Here is a 22,242-nt window from a genome sequence, read left to right on the forward strand (position 1 = left end):
GAAGCTGCAACTCTAAGGCGCTGGATGTAGGGCGATGGGCTGGAGTCTTTGTGTGAATGTGTGTAACTGAGACGGACAACGGGAAGGTTCCGACCTGACCAAGGGCCGAAGCGAATGTTGAGTCCCGATCCGTGGTTCCGTGGCGACCTCATACGGCTTAAGGCGGCATCAGACTTCCTCGGGAGTCTGGTCCGGGTCAGGGATTGAAACTGAATCTGCCAATGCTAAGAGGAGCCTGAAATATCTCCGAGAGGAGAGCGGCCGGAAACGGACAAAGCGGGTGTACGTCCTTTCCAAACTGGTCCCCCTCCTTCACTGATCTTCCCCTTCTTGTGCGTGAAAGTCGTCTGTTAGGGGGAGGAAATGGGTGGAAAGCAGAGTAAACCGACTCCCCTAGAGTGTATGTTGAGGAATTTCAAAAAAGGATATTCAGGAAATTATGGTGTAAAATTAACTCCTGAAAAGCTCTGGACATTCTGTGAAATTGACTGGCCATCTTTTGGGGTGGGCTGGCCCTCTGAGGGCTCACTTGATAAGGAACTAGTTGGCCGGGTGTTCAGAGTCATTGCAGGGGACCCAGGCCACCCTGACCAATTTCCTTATATTTACTGTTGGCAAGACCTGGTCCTGTCCCGGCCTCCTTGGCTAAAAGTCTGTACTGAAGAGAGCTGTAAAGTAATCCTGGCTCGCCTCACAGCTGCCTCCAAATACCGGCCAGAGGTTAAACAGCCCATACAGTCAGGAGAACCTTAAAAAACCCCGCCAACCAGCGGATGAGTGGATGATTAATGTGGCTTTCGTAGGCCAGGCCCAGGGAGATGTCCGGCGCAAGCTGCAAAAACTAGAAGGTTTCACTGGCATGAATACCAGTCAGTTGCTAGAAGTAGCGACCCAGGTGTTCGTTAACCGTGACCAGGCAGCATGGAAAGAAGAACGCCGAAAGATGCAAAAACAGACAGATTTATTAGCTGCCGCTTTGGCAGAGCAATCAAGACACCCCCAGAAGAAAGCCCCGCAGGGAAAGGGCCAAATCCAGAAAGGAGAGCAGCGGGGAAGGGGGTCTCACCCTAGATCGAAACTAGGCTGGAATCAATGTGCTTTGTGCCGTCAGGAGGGCCACTGGAAAAGTGAGTGCCCCCAGTGACCAGATGATTCTCAGCAAGGTCCTAAACAGAAAAAAAGGGGCCCTGTGGTCCATGGCCGGTACCAACTTGCCCTGCAGCCTCATGGGGCCCCCAAGGATGATTTTGTGGGGCTAGCCGCCATGGAGGACTATGAGGAGGACTAGGACAGACCGGGCTCTATTTTGCTAGGCCCCTGGGAGCCCATGGTCAGAATGAAGGTGGGGGGCCGACCTATTGACTTTATGGTAGATACTGGAGCACAACACTCAGCAGTGACCCAACCCGTGGGCCCCCTCTCACGGAGACAAGCCACCATTGTGGGGGCCACAGGCGATCAGATACGTCGTCCCTTCCTGTTACCTCGACGATGCAGTTTAGGTGGCCATGAAGTCATCCATGAATTTCTGTACCTCCCTGACTGCCCCGTGGCTCTAATGGGCCGTGACCTACTAGGAAAACTACAGGCCCAGATCACTTTCAACTCCCAGGGACGGGCTGCTCTGACCCTCCGAAAACCAGAGGCAAAAATTATGACTCTCACCATTCCCCAGGGAGAGGAATGGCGTCTCTATAGCCTCAAGGAAAAACCGCAATTGGTGCCTGAGCTTCCTTTTAAGGTCCCAGGGGTGTGGGCTGAAGATAACCCACCAGGACTGGCGCGAAACATACCCCCTGTGGTTGTTGAACTAAAGCCTGGGGCAGAGCCCACCCGCCAGAGACAGTACTTCATCCCTCGCAAGGCACAGGTCGGGATCCAAAAGCACCTGGAAAGACTTTTAAAGTATGGGATCCTCAGGCCGTGTCAGTCGCCCTGGAACACACCCCTCTTGCCTGTTCAAAAACCAGGCACAGATGATTACCGGCCAGTTCAGGACCTGAGAGTAGTAAACCAGGTGACTGTCACCATACACCCAGTGGTCCCGAACCCCTATACACTTTTGGGGCTCATTCCTGCTGAAGCCACTTTCTTCACCTGTTTGGACCTTAAGGATGCCTTTTTCTGCATCCGCCTAGCCCCTCAGAGCCAATTGATTTTTGCCTTCCAATGGGAGGACCCTAAAAATGGTGACAGGGGCCAATTAACCTGGACTAGGTTACCTCAAGGGTTCAAAAACTCCCCAACCATTTTTGGCACTGCATTAGCCTCTGACTTAGAAGCCTTCCCAGCAGATCAATATGACTGTGTCCTGCTTCAGTACATGGATGACTTGCTATTAGCTGGGAAGTCCCGGGAGGGTTGCATGGAAGGGACTCGGCAGCTCCTTACCCTCCTATGGAAAACCGGCTACAAGGTCTCAAGAAAAAAGGCCCAGATCTGTCAAGAAAGGGTTAAATATCTTGGCTTCCACTTATCTCAAGGGCAGCGTCAGCTAGGCCCAGAGAGAAAGCAGGCCGTTTACTCTATCCCGACTCCCACAACCCGGCGGCAGGTTTGAGAGTTTCTCGGGGCTACAGGTTTCTGTTGGATCTGGATACTTAACTTTTCAGTCCTGGAAAAACCCCTCTATAAGACTACAAAGGGGGGAGAAAGGGAACCCCTGATATGGGAGTCAGTACAACAAAAGGCTTTCGAGGAAATAAAGCGTGCACTTACTAATGCGCCTGGTTTAGGGCTCCCAGACATGACCAAGCCCTTCTTTCTGTATGTCCATGAGCGCACTGGTATTGTGGTGGGAGTACTGACTCAGATGTTGGGATCATGGCATCGCCCGGTGGCGTATCTCTCCAAGCAACTTGACTCTGTGGCCCAAGGCTGGCCCCCCTGCCTATGGGCACTAACAGCCACAGCCCTTTTAGTGTCTGAGGCTGACAAGTTAACTATGGGACAGGAATGAACAGTTCGAGTGCCACACTCGGTATTAACATTAATGGAATACAAAGGACAATACTGGCTCATCAACGCCAGGATGGTCAGGTATCAGGGAATGCTATGTGAGAATCTGCGCCTTCACCTAGAAGTAGTACGGGCCCTGAACCCTGCAACCCCATTGCCTGTCGGGCCAGGCCAGCCAGACCATGACTGCATTGAAGTCATGGATGAGGGGTTCTCCATCAGACCAGACTTGCAGGACCAGCCTCTCAAAGACCCCGATGCTGAATATTTCACTAACAGTAGCAGTTTTATAGAAAGGGGGGAACGTCTTGCAGGATATTCCATGGTCACTCTAAACTCTGTCATTGAGGCGGAGGCCCTGCCGAAGGGGACTTCGGCACAAAAGGCAGAGCTAATTGCTTTAACCCGAGCCCTCCAACTGGCGGCAGGGATACGTGTTAATATATACACAGACTCTAAATACGCCTTCACCACTTTCCACGTACATGGGGCCTTATATAAGGAGAAGGGTCTAATAAACTCAGGAGGAAAGAACATAAAATATGGTAAGGAAATCCTTGAACTCTTAGATGCCGTGTGGGCCCCTAAAAGTGTGGCAGTCATGCATTGCCGGGGACATCAAAGGGGGGATACCACGGCTGCACTGGGAAACCGAAAGGCTGACCGAGAGGCAAAGCTAGCAGCTTCCAAAGGAGCAATAAAATCAGCGGCTTTAACTACTGCACTGTTCCCTAACCCACTGACAGAGTGGGACCCTAATTACTCACACCATGAAAGTACTTGGTTTAAGACTGAAAATGGCAACTACCTCCCGGGTGGATGGTGGAAATTTGAAGATGGCCGAATAACAATTCCTGAGGCCTTAGCTCCAGCCTTTGTTAAGCAGTTCCATCAGGAAACTCACATCGGCCGGACAGCCCTTGAAACAATGTTAAGCCGGTATTTTTACATCCCTCGGCTCTCCAGCATAGCCCGAGTGGTATGTGAGCAATGTGGAACCTGCACCCAAAACAACCCACGTCAGGGGCCCAAGGCCGCCCCTGGAGTACAGAGCGTTGGGGGAGCCCCCTTTGAAAATGTGACGATGGACTTCACGGAGCTCCCCCGGGTTCGGGGATGTAAATACCTGTTGGTGTTTGTATGTACTTTCTCAGGCTGGGTAGAAGCTTTCCCTACCCGAACAAAAGAGGCACATAGAGTGGCCCAACTGCTTCTCAAGGAAATTATCCCACGATTTGAGATCCCTATCACTATGGGTTCAGATAACGGGCCAGCGTTTGTAGCTGAGATGGTGCAGCTAATGGCAAAGGGGCTAAAGATAACCTGGAAGTTACACACGGCACACCGACCCCAGAGCTCCGGAAAGGTGGGACGAATGAACAGAACCTTGAAGCTGCAATTAAGTAAACTGTGCCAGGAGACCCACTTGCACTGGGACCAGGTGTTGCCAATAGCCTTGTTAAGAATCAGGTGCAGCCCCAATAAGCAAACGGGGCTTTCCCCTTATGGAATCCTTTATAGGCGCCCTCCCCCAATTGTTAAAGGGATAAGGAGAGACTTAAATGAGATAGACAATTTAACCCTAAGGCAGCAAATGTAGGCTCTGGGCTCTACTCTAGCCACTTTACACTGATGCGTTAAAGAATGATTGCCTGTGAGTCTGACCACAGATACTCCTTTGAGCCAGGAGATGCTGTATGGGTAAAAGAATGGAATGTCCAACCACTCAAACCCCTTTGGAGGGGCCCGTTTACTGTCATTTTGTCCACCCCTACTACAGTAAAAGTAGCCAACGTGGGTCCCTGGATTCACCACAGCAGAGTAAAGCCGGCATCCGGGGACTGGGAGTGCATTCCTGATCTGTCCACACCGTGTAAGCTGACCATACGGAAGACGCGAGCTGCCACGGCGGAGACTGCAACGGGAGACGACAGCCCTGCTTTAGTCACTCCAGAAGCTGACTAATCTACGCACGGCAAAAGCTTGAGGAATCGCCGGTCCGAAGAAATAAATAGACTGTCCTTATTTCTTACATCTGCCTCTTACTGTAATGCACTGTCACCCCTTGTCTCTCACTATTATTACAATTTTTACTTTCCTTCTTGCTATTGGATTGGCAGAGGTTGCCCCAGCCAGCTGGAAATGTGGCGAAAGGTTTCTGTTAGCACTCACTTTTCTCTTGGGGGTAGGGTGTTTTGTTGGTATTGGTGGTTTTTAATTTGGACTCCGCTTACAAACCCGAATCTCTCATCATGCGATCCGTGCATTCGCATAACCAGGTCAGGCCAAGGAATCACCTGGACCCTATTGTACCATACGCATTTCTCATGCCAGGGAAAGGTCCAAGGGACATGCATACATAACAAGACCACCTATTCCGTCTGCCATTGGGGAAGTCAATACACTTGCTTTGACCCACAGTACTCCCCAAATGAAGATTGGTTAGAAGTCCGATCTTACCAGGAAGAGGGGGCCTTAACTAGCCAGACACAAATTACAAACCCCAACGTCCGGTGTCAGTACTGTTTGATGTGTGTGCGGTTATTGGTCTAGGCCCAGAAGCATCCGTTATACGGAAAAAACGGGCACTTGTCATGGAGGGTCCAAAAACTCTTGATATACCATGTGGAGGCTTAAATTGGGAGCGAAAATATCGCCTCAATGACAAATACATGTGTGAAGAAAATGGTTTATGTGCCTATACACCTGAATTTCTATGCCCTAGTTGGAGCTGTGTTTCATGGGCCACTTGGGAAAAAAAGGATGCAACAGCTCTCCTTCAAAAGGGGGCTGCTAGATCAGATTGTCAGTCAAAAGCCTGTAACCCTGTAAATTTTACTATCATTAATTTAGAAGACTACAAATAGTAATGGGGCATTCGAATTGGTATTCGAATTTATGGAAGAGGCAGAGACCCAGGGACTGTAGTATATTTTAAGAGGATCACTGCCACCCATCCAGCCACATCCCACCAAGTTTTTCACTCTTTCTATGAGGAAATAAGTAGTCCCCCTCCCATTTCAGTCACAGCAAAGAATTTGTTTCTGGCCCTGGCAGAGACTATAGCCCAGACTCTGAAAATATCTTCATGCTATGTATGTGGAGGGACCAACATGGGGGATCAATGGCCATGGGAGGCCAGAGAATTAGATCCCCTCGAGCCTTATGATGGAACAAATTACCCCAGTTCTAAAGCCGGGGTTTGGCTCCTGAAAACCTCAATCATTGGGAAAAACTGTCTTACCTGATGGGGGAAAAAGTTCACCATCCCTGTCGGAAACTTAACATGCCTGGGCCAAAGGTTTTATAATTCAGCCACCTGAGAAACCCAATGGTGGGGGTCCCCAGGTCACCATGAGCCAAATCCTCACCCCTTGTTCAACTTCTCTCATCTCCGGGAGGCCTGGGACAACATAGACACTGCCATCGAATGGCGGGCCCCAGGGGGACTATATTGGATATGTGGGAAAACAGCCTAAACAGTACACCATTCAGGCTGGTCAGGGTCATGTGTGCTGGGAACTATTCGCCCATCCTTCTTCCTACTCCCACTTACAGAAGGAGAACATCTGGGAGTTCAAATATATGGAGATAGGAAAGTTCAAAGAAAGCAATGTGCCTTACAAATTGGCAACTGGAAGGAAAATGAATGGCCTCCCGAACGAATGAATAATTCATTATTACGGCCCTGCTACCTGGGCCCAGGATGGGTCTTGGGGCTACCGCACCCCCATTTATATGCTAAACCGCATAATTAGGCTACAAGCAGTTGTAGAAATTGTAACCAATGAAACTGCCAGGGCTCTTAATTTACTTGCTAAGCAGCAAACCAAAATGCACAATGCAATCTACCAAAATCGCCTGCTTGCTTCTGAGGGTGGTGTTTGTGGAAAATTCAACCTGAGCAACTACTGCCTACAGATAGATGATAAAGGAAAAGTCATAGAGGAGATCACAGATCGAATGAGAAAAGTTGATCATGTCCCAGTCCAAACCTGGAATGGTTGGAACCCCAGAGAGTATTTGGAGGATGGTTTTCATCTTTCGGGGGATTCAAAACCCTCCTAGGTACTGTCCTCCTAATTCTGGGAGGATGTTTGATCGTACCCTGCTTGGCTCCCTTGAGTATACGATCAGTCTCCAGTCTCATTGAGACTATAGTTGAGAGAAAAACGACTGCTCATTTAATGATGTTATGGAAATATAAACCTCTAAGCCAGGATGATGCTCTCTGACCCAAAATAGAGGGGTCCGAGCATCAAAGGGGGGAATGTGGTAGGAACCCCTCCCTAAGGAGAAAAAAAAAATTGAAGGAGAAGACTTCAAGGTCACCTAGATATGAGTCCAGCTGCCTACATCCCCCATGTTCCTGTAAACTGAGACAACTTAATCAGACTACATGTTTATGTGTATTACCATATATGGGAGACAAAGAAATAGAAAATGCATAAAAAAAACCTATGCCATATGATATGGACCGCTCAGTTCTTTTGGGTACGAACCCAACTGAGCGGTGCCGGCAAAATAAAGTTACTTCCTGAAAAGAAAAGTCTCGGTGTCACGACTCTCTGAGCGAGAATCCTGCAACACTCTCACTATTAACCACTAGGGATTTACTAGTAAACATTTTGCTTCCCACCCACCTAAGTAGCCATGGGCTCTGTTGATCTAAAAGTCCTAGTTCCCAAAAGAAATGCTTTCAGCAACAGATGCAGTGATAGTTGTATTAAAGTGGACATTGAGGGGCGCCTGGTGAGCAGTGAGCGGCTCAGTCGGTTAAGCGTCCGACCGGCTGAGGTCGTCAATTCGCGAGTTCGAGCCCGACGGGCTCTGTGCTGACAAGTCAGAGCCTGGAGTCTATCTTCAGATTCTGTGTCTCCTTCTCGGACCTTCCCCTGCTCACGCTGTCTCCTCCTCTTCGAAATAAAACACAAAAAAATAATTACGTGGACATGGAGACTGCCACAGGGCCACTTTGGGCTCCTCAGGACAAAATGAGAATAGGTAAAGTTACTTTACTAAACGGGATGACTGTCCCAGACCAGAAAGGAAAACGGTGTTACCAGTAAACTAAGGGAAGCCAGAAGAGTATCTGAGAAAACTAGAAAGCCTTTAGGAAGGACCCCAGGAAATCCTCATACGACACCACGTGCTAGAAAACTACAGTTAAATGAAACGGAGCAGTAGCCATATAAGCTTTTGAAAAACCCGTGACCACAGTGGTTTTTCAGAAAAGTCTCAAGAAAACCTCTGAAAACTAAAAAACAGCAACCCATCCCAGAGCGTCCTATCACGGAAAATTCTTGTAAGTTAAGACCAATGCAAGACTATTGGAGTATAAAGCCTGTTTTATAATGACTGTAAAATGTCAGGGGAAAGCGCGAACGCAGTCCCCCACTACCACAAATTATGCAGTCGAGTTTCCCACATTTGGGGAAATCGCAGGGGTCAGCACATCCGGAGTGCAATGGATAAGCCTCGCCCTGGGAAAACCACCCTCGTGATCATGGTATCTCCCCTGCCAGGTAAGTATGAGCTGCTCGTCCGCCGCGCCACTACACCCTCTCACGCCTCACACTCTGCACACACGGTCACTTTCATGCACACACCCTCGAGCCTCCTAGGACCTTCACACATGCAGGACACGCAGTTTCAACTAACGATCCTGGGATAATTCCCACAGTCTGCGAGATCATAACGATATTTAAGCGATAGTTGCCGAACCAGCAGCCCCTGCGCCCCATATTTACATAGGACACGCCCTGCTAGTGACGTCACGGGAGGTTTCTTCCCTCTCTCCCATGCCCCGCCCTTGCCTTCTCCCCTCCCTTCTCCCGTGACACGCAGCCGGCCAACTAGCGAGCGGTGGCCGGAGAGGGAATGACAATGGCCTGTCCCTATTTTCCTCCAAACCCAACCCTTTGGGGCAAAGGGCGTGGGTCCTAAAACCTTTGGCCTGCGGGGAACTTGTCTGGCAGGCTGCTGACGCCTGTGAACCTTGCTTCAAACAATACCTTTCTGGGTGGAGAGAAGAACAGTTAGGATTGCAAAAGAACTGTGTATATACTCTGTGGGTATGTCTATTAAAACTCATTAAGCTTCACAACTGGTGGCGAAATCTGTTGCATTCTTGAAGGTTCAAGTTTCATTCGTGGAACATTTCATTCATTTCACTGTCAACCTTTGTGGGAAAGTGTTTTGAATTTTCTTTTTCTAGTCCTTTTCTGGAACACATGTTATTCTGTAAGCAGAAAAAGCTAAGGGTTCCCAGAAAAAGAAAGCCTAGACGTAGATTTCATGACACAAGAGAAATCATTTTAGGCCCCCACCTCTTTTCCGTGATCTATGATGCCCTACAGGCTTATTTCCCTAAGCACACTTCTTAAAAAACTTCTTAGGAGGTATCAGGATTACAAAGGCCAATTCTTCAGTAGTTAACGAATTTTAAAGGAATAAATAGAGTGCAAAAGCTAACGGTCTCTACCAGGCTCCGAAGCAGCCTAACCATATCAGAGACAACAAAGCAATAGTAAAACTGTACCATTTTCAAAGTTAAGTAAGACCCTGCATTCTCCTTTTTTATTTTAATGATTGTGTTTTGTTTGTTTGTTTTGATGGGGGGGCGCATAAGCAGGGGAGGGGCAAAGAGAGAGGCTGAAAGAAAGAATCTGAAGCAGGCTCAGCACTTCAGAGCCAGATTCAGAGCTTGATCCCACAAACCATGAGATCATGATCTGAGCAGAAGTCAGATGCTTAACTGACTGAGCCACCCAGGCTCCCCAAGACCCTGAATTCCTTACTTTTCTAAGTACGCCTGCACAACCTTATGTCTGCCTTTACAGGCAATGACAAAACTCCAAATATTCATCCTAACCCTAAATAAAAAGAAGCTGCTCTCCCCTGCACGGGTAGTCAAGGCTTTGGAAGTCATCTCCTGTGATCTCCTTATTCGCTGCAAATGAAGTTTGCGTGACAATTCCACCAGGTATAGTCTCTACCTGGAACTCACCAAGGGGGGAAATCATGTTAGTTACACGACAGTTCGTGTTCGAACGTCCTGAACTCACCGACTTTCCTGAAATAAATGGATCTACTACTTCCTTGTTCTTACTTTGGTTTCTGGGAAATGGTCTTGAAGTCATCCTCCAACTCTACCTGAAGTAACCTGTGGTATCAAGGATGTTAAACAAAACCATCATGACCCGTAAATGCCAAAGAAAGGGTCAACAGAAGCTACAGGGAACGACGAAGAGGTAACTGAGAGTGCCTTACATTTTTGTCCCATCTCTCAGTGTAATTGAGTTTGCTCAAAAGAACAGGAATTGATGGGGCACCTTGACTGACTCTTGATTTCCGTTCAGATCATGATCTCTCGTGAGTTGGAGCCCTGCCATGGGCCCTGTGCTGACAGCACAGAGCCTGCTTGGGATTTTCGCGCTCTCCCTCTCTCTGCTCCTCCCCCACTCACGTTCTCTGTCTCTCTCTGTCTTCTCTTTCTCAAAATAAAAAATAAATAACTTTTTTTTTAAAGATTTTTATTTATTTCTAGGAGAGAGAGAGAGAGACAGCGTGAGCAGGGGAGGGTCAGAGAGAGAGGGAGTCACAGACCGAAACAGGCTCCAGGCTCTGAGCTGGCAGTCAGCACAGAGCCCGACGCGGGGCTCGAACCCACCAACCGCGAGATCATGACCCAAGCGAAAGTCGGACGCTTAACCGACTAAGCCACCCAGGCGCCCCAAAAATAAATAACTTTTAAAAATACTTAAAAAAAAAAAAAAAGAAGAAGAGTAGTTGTTAAAAGGAAAACCACAGGCCCAGAATGGCATCATTTAGGTTAAGGCCCCCAAGTCAGTAAATGAGGTCTTAATACCTAACCTAACTTAATACCTAACCCCCCCCCCCCCAGAATGTTCTTTAACCAGTCAACATGGAGTTTCTGGGTGGATACTAGGAAATTGACTGAGAGTCTCCTACTTCTCCCTGTAGGATGGTACCCTTGCTGTAAACAATACATTCCTTGTTCTCAAATTCCCTCCTCCTCCTCCTCCCCCCTCTCCCCTTCCTTCTTTAATGCCCTCTCTCCCCCTTTAAAAACTTTTGCTTAAACTCAGTGGAGCTCCCCTCCATTTGCTAGATGGGAGGCTGCCCTATTCATGAATTGTTTAACAATAAAGCTAATTGGACCTTCAAATGTACTTGATTGAATTTAGTTTTTAAACAGGTAAAATTTGCTTCACAGAATGAGTCAGGAGATGTTTCTTTGTTTTCTACTTTCTGAAAGATACTGTAGAGAATTGGTATTATTTCCTTAAATGTTTGGTAGAATTCACCAGTGAAACTATCCAAGTCCGGTTTTGTTTTCAGAAGCTTATTAATTGTTGATTCAACTTAGGCCTATTTAGATGATCAATTTCCCCTTGGTGCGTTTTTAAAAATTTTTTTAAATGTTTTATTTATTTTTGAGACAGAGAGACAGAGCATGAGAGGGGGAGGGGCAGAGAGTGAGACACAGAATCCGAAGCAGGCTCCAGGCTCTGAGCTGCTGTGGGGCTCGAACCCATGAACTGTGAGATCATGACCTGAGCCGAAGCCAGACGGTCAACCGACTGAGCCACCCAGGCGCCCCAATCCTCTTGTGTGAGTTTTGATAAATTGTGTCTTTCAAGGATTTGGTTCATTTCATCAAAGTTATCAAATTTGTGAGCAGCTATTCATGTTAGTACTTTATTATAATGTTTTGTTTTGCTTTGTTTTGTTATTTTTAGAGGCACCTGGGTGGCTCAGTCAGTTAAGCATCTGACTTCTGACTTCTGCTCAGGTCACGATCTCACGGTTTGTGGGCTCGCACCCCACATAGGGCTCTGAAGTATCAGCACAGAGCCCAATGTGGGGCTCGAACTGTATCTATTAATAAGGACCTGCATTACCTGTAGAGCACGTTAGTGTTATTTGAAAATTGACTGAGATTAGTTGTAAATGTATATTGCAAACTACAGAGCAGTCACCAACATTTTAAAAACAGAAACAACTGAAACATCGTCCGTGACACGATATGGCAAGAGGGACAGGCAGACTATGGCTGGAAACTCCTACTCAAGCACTTAGAAAAGGCAGGGACTCAGGAGACCCTGTACACGATACCTTTGAACATTTTGGTCACACTAACAAGTATAGTGAGATCAGCTCATTCAGTCATGGAACGGAAGTGGTATATATGAAACTGGGACCAAGCAGGCCCTGAATGTGCAAGGAAGCCACATGAAGAAGCGCCACACACGTCCGCGGTCCCCACTTCGGCCACACTCCCTTCTCTCTCACGGCCTGCGGCCTGCACCTAGGGACTCATGGGGAGACGAGTATGGTAACTGAGGAGAATCCGTTACAGAAACCCAACTACAGCTGCCGTTCATAATTGTAAGTTTCAGCTGGCCTGTAGGAAGGTTTCCGCTCAGCACTAAATATACGGGCCTGTGTTCACTTGCGGGGGGGGGGGGGGGGGTTCTTCAAGGTGCTCGTTATCCCCATCTAATGGCCTCGTTTGAAGCTGTCACCAGTTAAAGGAATTTATGTGGTTGCAGTGAGAGCCAATGAGTCCAGAGGCAGATGAAAAGATAAAGATTTCACAGAACGAAAGTGTGAGTCCACATGGGCTTAAGGTACAGAAAGTTGGAAGAGGCAGTTGTTCCCACTCGGACAACAAGAAAAAGCTGGATGATCTACAAAATCTGCCCGAGAGCGGAAGTTGCAAGGTCACGGGGCAAAATGAAGTCCAAAGCATGGTAACCTCTCCAAGGAGGGACATTCCCACGGACCATGTCCTCTCCAGGAGATGCCGAGAAGGACAGGCGGCAGCCACACACGTTGTGAAGGAGGAAGGCACTGAAATTTTAACCGTGTCTTAAAGGCCAAGTGTGGGCTATCATGACGGTTTGCGATCTCAGAGGCTCTGACAGTAAGCAGGGTTTTGCCCCCTTTTCAGATGTTTTCCTCAGGCCTCCACCAAGGGTTCCTCTCTCCCCTCTACCAACAACAACAACAAAAAAAGTGGGGCAAGAGACCTCTGCTGCAGGCGTGCAGATCGTGAGCGACTACCACTGGCACAATCCCCGGTCACTTCGCTCCTTTGAAACAAAAGCCTCCTACCATCGATGCTGGGGCAAGTAAACCCCACCAACCCCTGGTTCCAGGTCAAGGTCAGCTCTGATAAAGGGGCGGCACAGGCTGGGCAAGGGGGTGAGGGGACAGAGAGGTGGACAGAAGAGGCAGGAGGAGCCGGTGGAGGAGGAGGGGGACTCATTCTCCAGCAGTTCTGATCCCTGGCTCTCCCCCAGCCCCCCCCCCATCCTGCCTCTCACCTTGGGCTCTCAGACCCCACAAGGACAGTCTCTCCACCCTCTAAGTTTCCAACCTCATCTGTTTCTCTCCTTGTCCCCATCAGAGCCTGGGTCCCCAGGTTTCCTGGCCCTTCTGTGAACTCCCCACATCCTTTCAACAGATTTCTTTCCTTCTGAAATCAGCCAGAGTCTATTTCCGCTTCTGGCAGTCATAAACCTTGACTCCTTTTTCAAGTTCTCCCGGAGGAATGCTTTGTGTTGTTAGTTACAGCCCAACCTTTCCGTTTTCAGAAGGAAGTTCCATCTTCTCAAACTTGGAGGGGAAAATCTTCCTCTTCCTAACAGGAGTAGCTCCTTTGCCTCCTTCCTCAATTCAACCCTCATCCAGTCTCTAGGAGCAAAATACCCTCTTCCAGAGGGCTGGGCGTCTTTCGGACCCTGTGGTTTAGCCAGACACTTTTTCCTTTCAATGTCAATTTTTTTCTGTTCTGTGTTTTGGGTAAGGGAAGAAATGGCTTTGGGATAAAGTAAAAGAGGTAAAGGGGAAATGAAATGTCCCGTTTTCATTGTTACTTTGAGATGCAATGTGGATTTATCTCTATTACACACGGAAACATTTAGTGTGGTGTATTTTGTGTACATAAGTACGGGAGGTACACCGTCCCTGTGGCCCAGCCATGAGTGCTCACGGACACCTCGATTCATGTTCTTTTTTTTTTTTTTTTTAAAGCTTGTAGTTTTTAGGTCACGATCTATTGAGAAACTGGAACAGAACTGACTCGGCCAAACTCTCAGAGAACAGTCTGTGACTGTATAGGAGTCTGAGCCCCACCTTGTGTCCTTAATGGTATGTGGTTGATTTTGAGTCACCGCAGGTGAGTTTGGTTTGATTTTGAGCGTTTTATGCCAGTGTGAAACATGCTTGATTACTTCACGTTGTAGATCTAACAAATATAGAAATACAAGACAAACTTTCAGCAACAACAAAACCGAGACGTGTATGAAAAGTTAAAAGGAAACCCCCCTGCCTCCCAAGCCCGCTCGGCTGTTGATATGTCTTTATAGACGACATGGCAGAGTCGTGGTGTATGAGGGGTGCCAAGTGGTCAAGGACCCGGGAAGCCCCAAGTCTTGCTCTGACAATCGCCTGCCCCCTCTGGGCCATGGGAAACATGCGAATGTGTGGGTTACGAGCTCTTCCCTCACCCTGGACCCATGGTGGATTTACCTTACTTTCTGAGGTGCGAGTGACACGACAGAAGTCAGTCAAAGGAGGGAGGCAGAGAGACAGCAAGAGGGCTGACCACCCTCACAGGTCAACTGTCGTCTGGTCTTGGGTCAGTAGAAGAAACACCCTGGGACCGGTGGGGGGTGTGGATGCTCAATCAGTACTTACACACCTCTGGCGAGGGATAGGGCATCTGCCCCGGAGGGGTTCCATGGTGTAATGGTGAGCACTCTGGACTCTGAATCCAGCGATCCGAGTTCAAATCTCGGTGGGACCTTTCCCTTTAAGTGGGATATGGTGACTTTTTTGCTCTTCCAGTGGGACGCAGTTTCCGACCCGGGGATCCTGCTCTCCGATCGCGCCCCTCCCGCTCCCGCCGCCCCGCGCGCCTCGCAGCCGCGACCCCCGCCTCCTCGGCACTCAGGGACCCAGGAGCCCCGTGCCCAGGGCGGCGGCGCGCTGCACGGCCACTGCAGCCACAGCGGGAGGGACCCGGCCAGCGCCGCCCCGCGTCGGGCTCGCCCTCGGGCCGCGGGGTCAAAGCCTCCGGCGCCGGCCACTCGATCCTGCACCGCGACGCACGTCCCGCGGCGCGTCCCACGCTTTGTCTCTGAGTCAGTTTGTGATACAGGGGAGTGCTTTGATTTTGAGATCGATGGCTCAGAGACCTAAACTGGAAGTATCTCGGGGTATTTTTGAAGCAAAGAATTGAATTCCTATTCTCAGTTTATTGAGCTGATCAGATGGGCTGATAAACTCTCAGAGCCTCCCAGCCCGGCAGATTATGGCTGATCAGGGAACATTTTTCTTCACTCGCCCTAGGAGGGTTTATACTCCTACTTTTTAAAAAATGGTAAAAATGCTGCACAAGAAATTTAAGCCTATATAATTTCTTTGGAAAAAACACCTAGGAGGAATCACGCAACAGGCATGAAACTACCCTAGACATCCATCCTTGTGATCCGCCTGCGTCCCCCAAACCTTCTTATCCCAACAGCTGCTCCCCAAACTCTCCAACTTAAGCACACCTCCGGCCAGAACCAGCTTTTCCCTCCCCTTTATGTTTTCCTCTCACCTACCCCATACCTCTTTCATATCTATTCTGTTCTTTCACTTCTGGGACTTTTTTTTTTTCATTTAAAAATATGAAAAATAGGGGTGCCTGGCTGGTTTAGTCGATAGAGCCGGCAACTCTGGGTCTCAGGGTCATGAGATCAAGCCCCACCTTGGGCATGGGGGCCTACTGAAAAGAATGAAACAAGCGAACAGAAAGAAGATAAGCATTCATTCTTATCCCACCACCTGGAATTAACTACTTATAACATCTTTACATATTTTTCTCCAAAGCTATTTTCTAAGGTGTTCTAACTTTTTTTTTTGCAGAAGCTATGCATGCTTATTATAGTAAAATTCGAATGATGTAGAAAATACATATATGTAAAAATTTGAAACCTCTTAAAATCAAAAATGACTTTGTATACATTGGGTAATTATTAATGGAGTCATATTTGACATATCTGTAGTGAGGATATATTTACAAATATGCTTTTTATAAAATTGAGCTCTTACAGAGCCTACTTTTACTTGAAAGTATTCAGTTTAATAGGGCATGAGTTTAACTGAAGATACAAAACAAATGTGAAGGAATTGTTGGACATCCAATCAAAGCATTCATCACATGAGAGATACTTTTTTTTTTAGTCTCTTATTGTTATACCCAGATGGCAGTATCCTCACCGACCAGAGACCACCAGGGAGACCAAGTCACGCATGCAAAGGCAAAGGGCTTTATTACGGGCTTAAGCTCGGGCTCACAGACTTCACCAGCATATGGGTCCGTGCTGAGAGCCTCGAACAAGGGCAGAGTAGGGTTTTTATGGGGTTTGAGACAGGGGAGTTACAGAAGTTGTGACATGGGAACAGTGATCCAATCATAATAATTCAACATCATTGACAGCGGGTTTGACCATACACATTGTCCAGAGTATTTGTTACTTTTGGCGGGATCCAATTACAACATTTAGAGTACCTTTAAATTCAACCAATCACAGGGCCAGCCTAGGGTCTTGTTCGGCGACTAACAGGTTAACTTTAACATTAGGTAACAGGGTCCTATCTATAGTTTCTATCTCCAGGCCTCTCCCTTAGTAATGTGGAGGGTGGTCTCTGGCCTTTCCTGATTGGGTGTTGCAAGGGTGGTTTCTCCTGCCTTGGGCAATGTGTAACTGCCTGATCGTTTTGGGAAAGCTGAAACTCAGGCCTTCGAATTCAGAGGGGAAACTTAAAGCCTGTCATGGAGTCAGTTTGGTTTAGACGTTTAGACTTGTGGCTTTACATTATTTAAGAGAGACAGAGTATGAGCAGGGGAGGGGCAGAGAGAGAAGGAGACACAGAATCCAAAGCAGGCTCCAAGCTTCAAGCTGTCTGGCACAGAGCCCAACGCTGGGCTTGAACCCTCGAACAGTGAGATCATGACCTGAGGCAAAGTCAGATGTTTAACCGACTGAGCCACCCAAGCATGCAGAGAGATACTTTCCTAAAAGAACTTTCCAAGGCTAATAATAATTAAAAATCAGACACTAAAATTGGAATGATGTCTTTTTAAAATCAAATTTCTTAAGGTGCAATTTGTAAATAACACAATGCTTCCATTTCAAGTGTGATATTTGACAAGTTGGAGGCACCCATGTAACCATTACCCTGTTGAAGAACGAAGAACATTTCTATTGCTCCAAAATGTCTTCTTGTGCCCGTTTGCAGCCAATCCCCACACCAGCCCCCGTCCCAAGTCATCAATGATCTAGTTTTGTCACTATACATGGAACCACGTAGTACATACTCTGATAAAGATCACTCAGCATGATGTTTCTGAGGTTCATCTTTATTGTTGCCACGAATCAGGCATCTGTTCCATTCTGTTGAAGAGTGGTATTCTTTTGAATGAATATATCACAATTATATCCTTTTTTTTTTTTCAAAAAAAAAAACCTTTTAACATTTATTCATTTTTGAGAGAGAGAAAGAGAGAGACCAAGTGCAAGCAGGGGAGGAGCAGAGACAGAAAGGGAGGCACAGGATCTGAAGCAGGCTCTGGGCTCTGAGCTGTCATAGCCTGATGCAGGGCTTGAACTCACAAACCTCGAGGTCATGACCTGAGCCAAAGTCAGACATTTACTCGACTGAGCCACCCAGGCATCCCCCTATCCAGTTATCTCCTGATGGACATTGCATATGTTTCTAGTTTGGAGACTGTTATAAACAAAGCTGCTGTAAACAAGTCCCTTTGGTGGGCTCGTGTTTTATAAATTTCACTTAAAATTTTAAATTTTTAATAAAAATTTTAAATTTTTAATACTAATTTATTTTGCGAATGGACGTTACACTCACAAATACAAGAATCATTCATCCGGATGTTACAAAAGTCCGAGACAGAAGTCTACACACTACACTTCATAATTAAGGGTTAAAAAGCTTATCTTGGGAAGTTTCCTATTAGGACTTATTTACACTACGCTAGGTGTATTATTAGGTGATCTCAACCTATACAATAATTTCTCTATGAGTTACTTAATCTTATTATTTTCATATGATTCTTGCAAAACTGGCCTAGCAACGGAAGGATCTGGCTTAAGGTCAAACAAAAGGCAAGTGGTGGCGTCAGGACTGGAAGGGACGCTTCCCGGAGGTCGTGCTCCTAACCACAGACTGAACCCAACATCTTTGTAATACCCTCAGTGCTTGATAGACTTGGAAACCAACACCCAAGCACAGTATTGACCACTTCGGGTTTGGTCAGAAACCCCTCCATCAGGGAGCTGACAACAGTGCTGACAACGGAGACAGGGGAAATCCATTAAACGCTCTAGAAACCCAAGGCACTGACAGTTGATTTCGGTCTTGGTTCAAGTATTTTGTATTTGTTGATCCCCCTGCTGGAGAGAAATTCACTGGCTCTTCGTCATCAAACTAGGTCAGTCTGTAGGACCTACGACTTCCACTTTCAGTGTCCTCAATACTCAACAGGCATTCAAATCTGCTCTTTAGTTTTCTTTGGACCCGCCCTTGTTTGGATACAACCCTTTCCCCAGCTCCACCCCCAGCGTTTAAGTCAACTCCTGCTCCTAGTCTCTGGAGTGGTCTCAGTAGCTTCTGAAAATGCTCCCCAGGAAACCAACAGGGGGGCTTGAGGGTTCTTCCCTCCATGGCCCTGCCTTTGTTTGGTCAAGTAGGTTCTATTTGCCAGGACATTTGTGGATCAGAAGTGAGCAAGTTAAGAAGACATCCTGGGAAAGAAATTGGCAAAATGTTCACAAATGTAAACACTGGACCTGGTTGGTTTTCTAATACATTGTGGTTCAATATATTGTAACTGCATTTTGAGATAGGGAAAATCTAAAATACTTCTGACATTAAAAAATGTTATTTACAATTCTTGCTGCCATTTTAAGGAAGCTTCCTACTTTGCCACACTACTGAAGTGTGTCAGGTGCAAATTACAGGTTGAGAGAGAGCTGGTATTTTTCTGTCTATAAAGGCTTCAAGAGAGAGCCTGAGAGTAGAAGTAAAAGGAAAGGAAAACCAAAGCCAGAAGTATGAAGAAGCTGCTTCGGAGTGCAGAGGGTGAGTGGGCAGTATCTTTGGAATTGGCTAGTAATGGCTTATAAGGTGTAAAAGTAAGACATCAAGCAAGGCAGCTAACACTTAAAAAATGAAGTCGGAGGCAAGATTAGATATTTAAAGGGTAGGAGACAAAGACAGTCTAATTATTGCCTCTCACAAGATCAGACACTAGTCACTGTTCACTCTCTAATATATGTTCTTGAGAGGATCATGAGGCATTTGGCCAATATTCGGGTCTGACTGTGGTTTGCCGGAGGCCATCTCTGTCCGGTCCAGGGGTCCCTGAAGGATGGACAGTGTCGGAGGGGGAGAGAGAGAGAGAGAGAGAGAGAGAGAGGAGAATCTTTCTGGTCACCAGGCAGGCATCTCTGCTCTGACTGGGGCTCAACTTTATTTTATAATTAGTGTTTGGGGGATGGCACAGAAGTGGTATTTGCCTTAGACAATGATTTCTGAGGACAAATTTCTTTGATATGTAAGAATTTCCTAGAACATAGATTTGTAGAAGACTCATGCGTAACCTTTCAATAGTGATTGAGGTAGGTGATTTAGATGCTTATCCTATGGGGAAGCATACAAGACAATGTTTTTAGCATAAAAACGGTGAAGTTAGTTCTTTGTGAGCATGGGTCAAGAGATTGTTTAAGGAGACGTATTAAGAAAAACAGGTCTTTCAGGAAACACAATGTTTGCTCCCATAATCACAAAAGAAGTAGTTCCTACAATAGGTTCCTTCACAGGGTGCAATCAGCATATTCAAGGCCAGAATAAGTCACTCGTGAATACTGACAAAGATGCCTTGGGGGTCGGTGCTCCAAGCAGAAACAATTGGGTGGGAGTGGATATCAATCCTTAACTCTAAATTAGACTCTGTCTCACTGCCAGGCTCAATTGGAACTCTTGTGTTCTTAACCCCCTTTATTATCTAAGTCTTAGATCTATAAAGCCTATAGGAAGAGCCTTTTGACAATCCTCCACAGTGCTTTCATCTAAAATCTCTTTTGAAAAGGCAAGAATATGCTTTTCCTTTTGAGGAATCTGTGTGGTGAATATTGCTCTGATTTGGAATATTGTGAGGCCTGGTCAATACCAGCAGGCTCATCTCCAACATGAGCCAGTAGTAGAAGGAGATGCTAGTGTCGCTTCTCACAGCAGGAGCTGTGCAAATGCCACCATTTCCTCACTGTGACTCTTATCCATCGAGGCCGGTGGGGCTCCCCCCGGTTCCCTGCAGTGATTCTGACTTCCATGCATGGAGGTGTTCAAAATCTGGAGCTGTTACCCCGCAGACGGAAGCATGTTACATACAAAGATAAATCTTGACCCGTTATAAACAACTTAACACCAAAAACTCAGAAGGGTGCACATGACTTCCTACATATCACAACCCGCAAATTCAAGACTTAATTTAACTCTGTTAACCGATAGAAAGACTGTGTAACACCAACCGTTTTCACCAAAGGCTTGCAGGCTTTCATAGACCAAAAACACAAAGTCTGTCACTTGCGAAAACACCAAAAGCATAAGACAATAGACCCTGGCAACAATAACAAAGAGCAGTCTATTCTTTTCACCACAAACACCAGGGGAAAGCGCGAACGCAGTCCCCCACTACCACAAATTATGCAGTCGAGTTTCCCACATTTGGGGAAATCGCAGGGGTCAGCACATCCGGAGTGCAATGGATAAGCCTCGCCCTGGGAAAACCACCTTCGTGATCATGGTATCTCCCCTGCCAGGTAAGTATGAGTTGCTCGCCCGCCGCGCCACTACACCCTCTCACGCCTCACACTCTGCACACACGGTCACTTTCATGCACACACACCCTCGAGCCTCCTAGGACCTTCACACATGCAGGACACGCAGTTTCAACCAACGATCCTGGGATAATTCCCACAGTCTGCGAGATCATAACGGTATTTAAGCGATAGTTGCTGAACCAGCAGCCCCTGCGCCCTATATTTACATAGGACTCGCCCCTGCTAGTGACGTCACGGGAGCGTTCCTTCCCTCCAGTCTGTGCCCCGCCCTTGCCCTCTCCTCCCGGTTTTCCTCCTAACCCCACCCGCGTGGGCAGAGGATGTGGGTTCTGAACCTTTGGCTTGCGGGGAAGTTGTCGAGCAGGCTGCTGACGCGTGTGCACCTTTCTTTAATGCCTTTCAGGGTGCCTGGGTGGCTCAGTCCGTTAAAGGACTGATTCTTGGTCATGATTTCCCGGTTGGGATTCTCTCTCTCTCCCTCTCTCTGCTCCTCCCCTGCTCACAAGCGCACATGTGCGCATGTGCGCGTGTGTTCTCTCCTCTCTCTCTCTCTCTCAAAATAAACATTTTTAAAAAATGTCTTTCAATGTGTAGAGCAGAACATTTAGGATTACGAGGGAAACGGGTTCCTTTCAAGTCCAGTTAGTTATCTCTGTGATGCATTTCAATAAAAATTTGAAGCTATCCAGTATCGAAAGAAAGTGAATTTATGAAACTAGAGACGATAGTCAGGTGACTGCAAACCAGCCCTTCTGTTTTTTGCCCTATTGGGGTTACAGGCTGGGAAACCCAACTCCAAGCTATTTGAACATTAAAAGTAGATTCTATTCTGTTGCTCAAATCACCTAACATTTACTGGAAAGTTCTCCTCTGGAAACGAGTTCTGTGGCCATTCAGGCCAGTGAAGGACATGGCGAGAGAGATCAGGCGACAGTGTAGCAACTGAATGTAAATGTTTGATCCAGGCCCCATTCCCCGACTCCTGGCAGCCAGGCGCACTGTCCAGGTGGGAGTGAGGAAATACTTTCTGGAGAATCTGACCAGCCTTGTAACAGAAACACCATGTCTGACTCCATATTGTTTCTATTTGCCTTGCTGCTGCTACTTCTAGCTTAGGACTATCTGCTCGCTTAGCTCTACACTAAGCATGGAACAGCTAAGATTTGCAAAACTGCTCTTTACCTGAAATCTACCTCACCTGAGGAGATAACTGACTATGTCATGTTCAAGATTTACAGGACTGACATGACCAGATTGCTGTACACAAAGAGCAACTGACCAAGGACAAAAAACTTACGTGACCTTTCTCAGATGTCTACAGATGTCAGCCACTTGTTGCCTC

The 22,242-nt window shown here is 47.1% G+C and overlaps 3 non-coding genes across 3 annotated transcripts; 1 reads left to right on the forward strand and 2 right to left on the reverse strand.

Moving 5' to 3' along the window:
• Positions 1-8,327: 8,327 nt before the first annotated feature.
• Positions 8,328-8,491, reverse strand: LOC120220726. Its single transcript, XR_005525651.1, has one exon. It is a non-coding gene; the product is annotated as a U1 spliceosomal RNA (small nuclear RNA).
• Positions 8,492-14,725: 6,234 nt separating this feature from the next.
• Positions 14,726-14,797, forward strand: TRNAQ-CUG. Its single transcript has one exon. It is a non-coding gene; the product is annotated as a tRNA-Gln (tRNA).
• A 5,926-nt stretch (positions 14,798-20,723) lies between these two features.
• LOC120220725 lies at positions 20,724-20,887 on the reverse strand. Its single transcript, XR_005525650.1, has one exon. It is a non-coding gene; the product is annotated as a U1 spliceosomal RNA (small nuclear RNA).
• Positions 20,888-22,242: the final 1,355 nt, after the last annotated feature.

This window comes from Hyaena hyaena, unplaced genomic scaffold, assembly GCF_003009895.1.
Source record: "Hyaena hyaena isolate Hyena2069 unplaced genomic scaffold, ASM300989v1 scaffold_725, whole genome shotgun sequence".
NCBI lineage: Eukaryota > Metazoa > Chordata > Mammalia > Carnivora > Hyaenidae > Hyaena > Hyaena hyaena.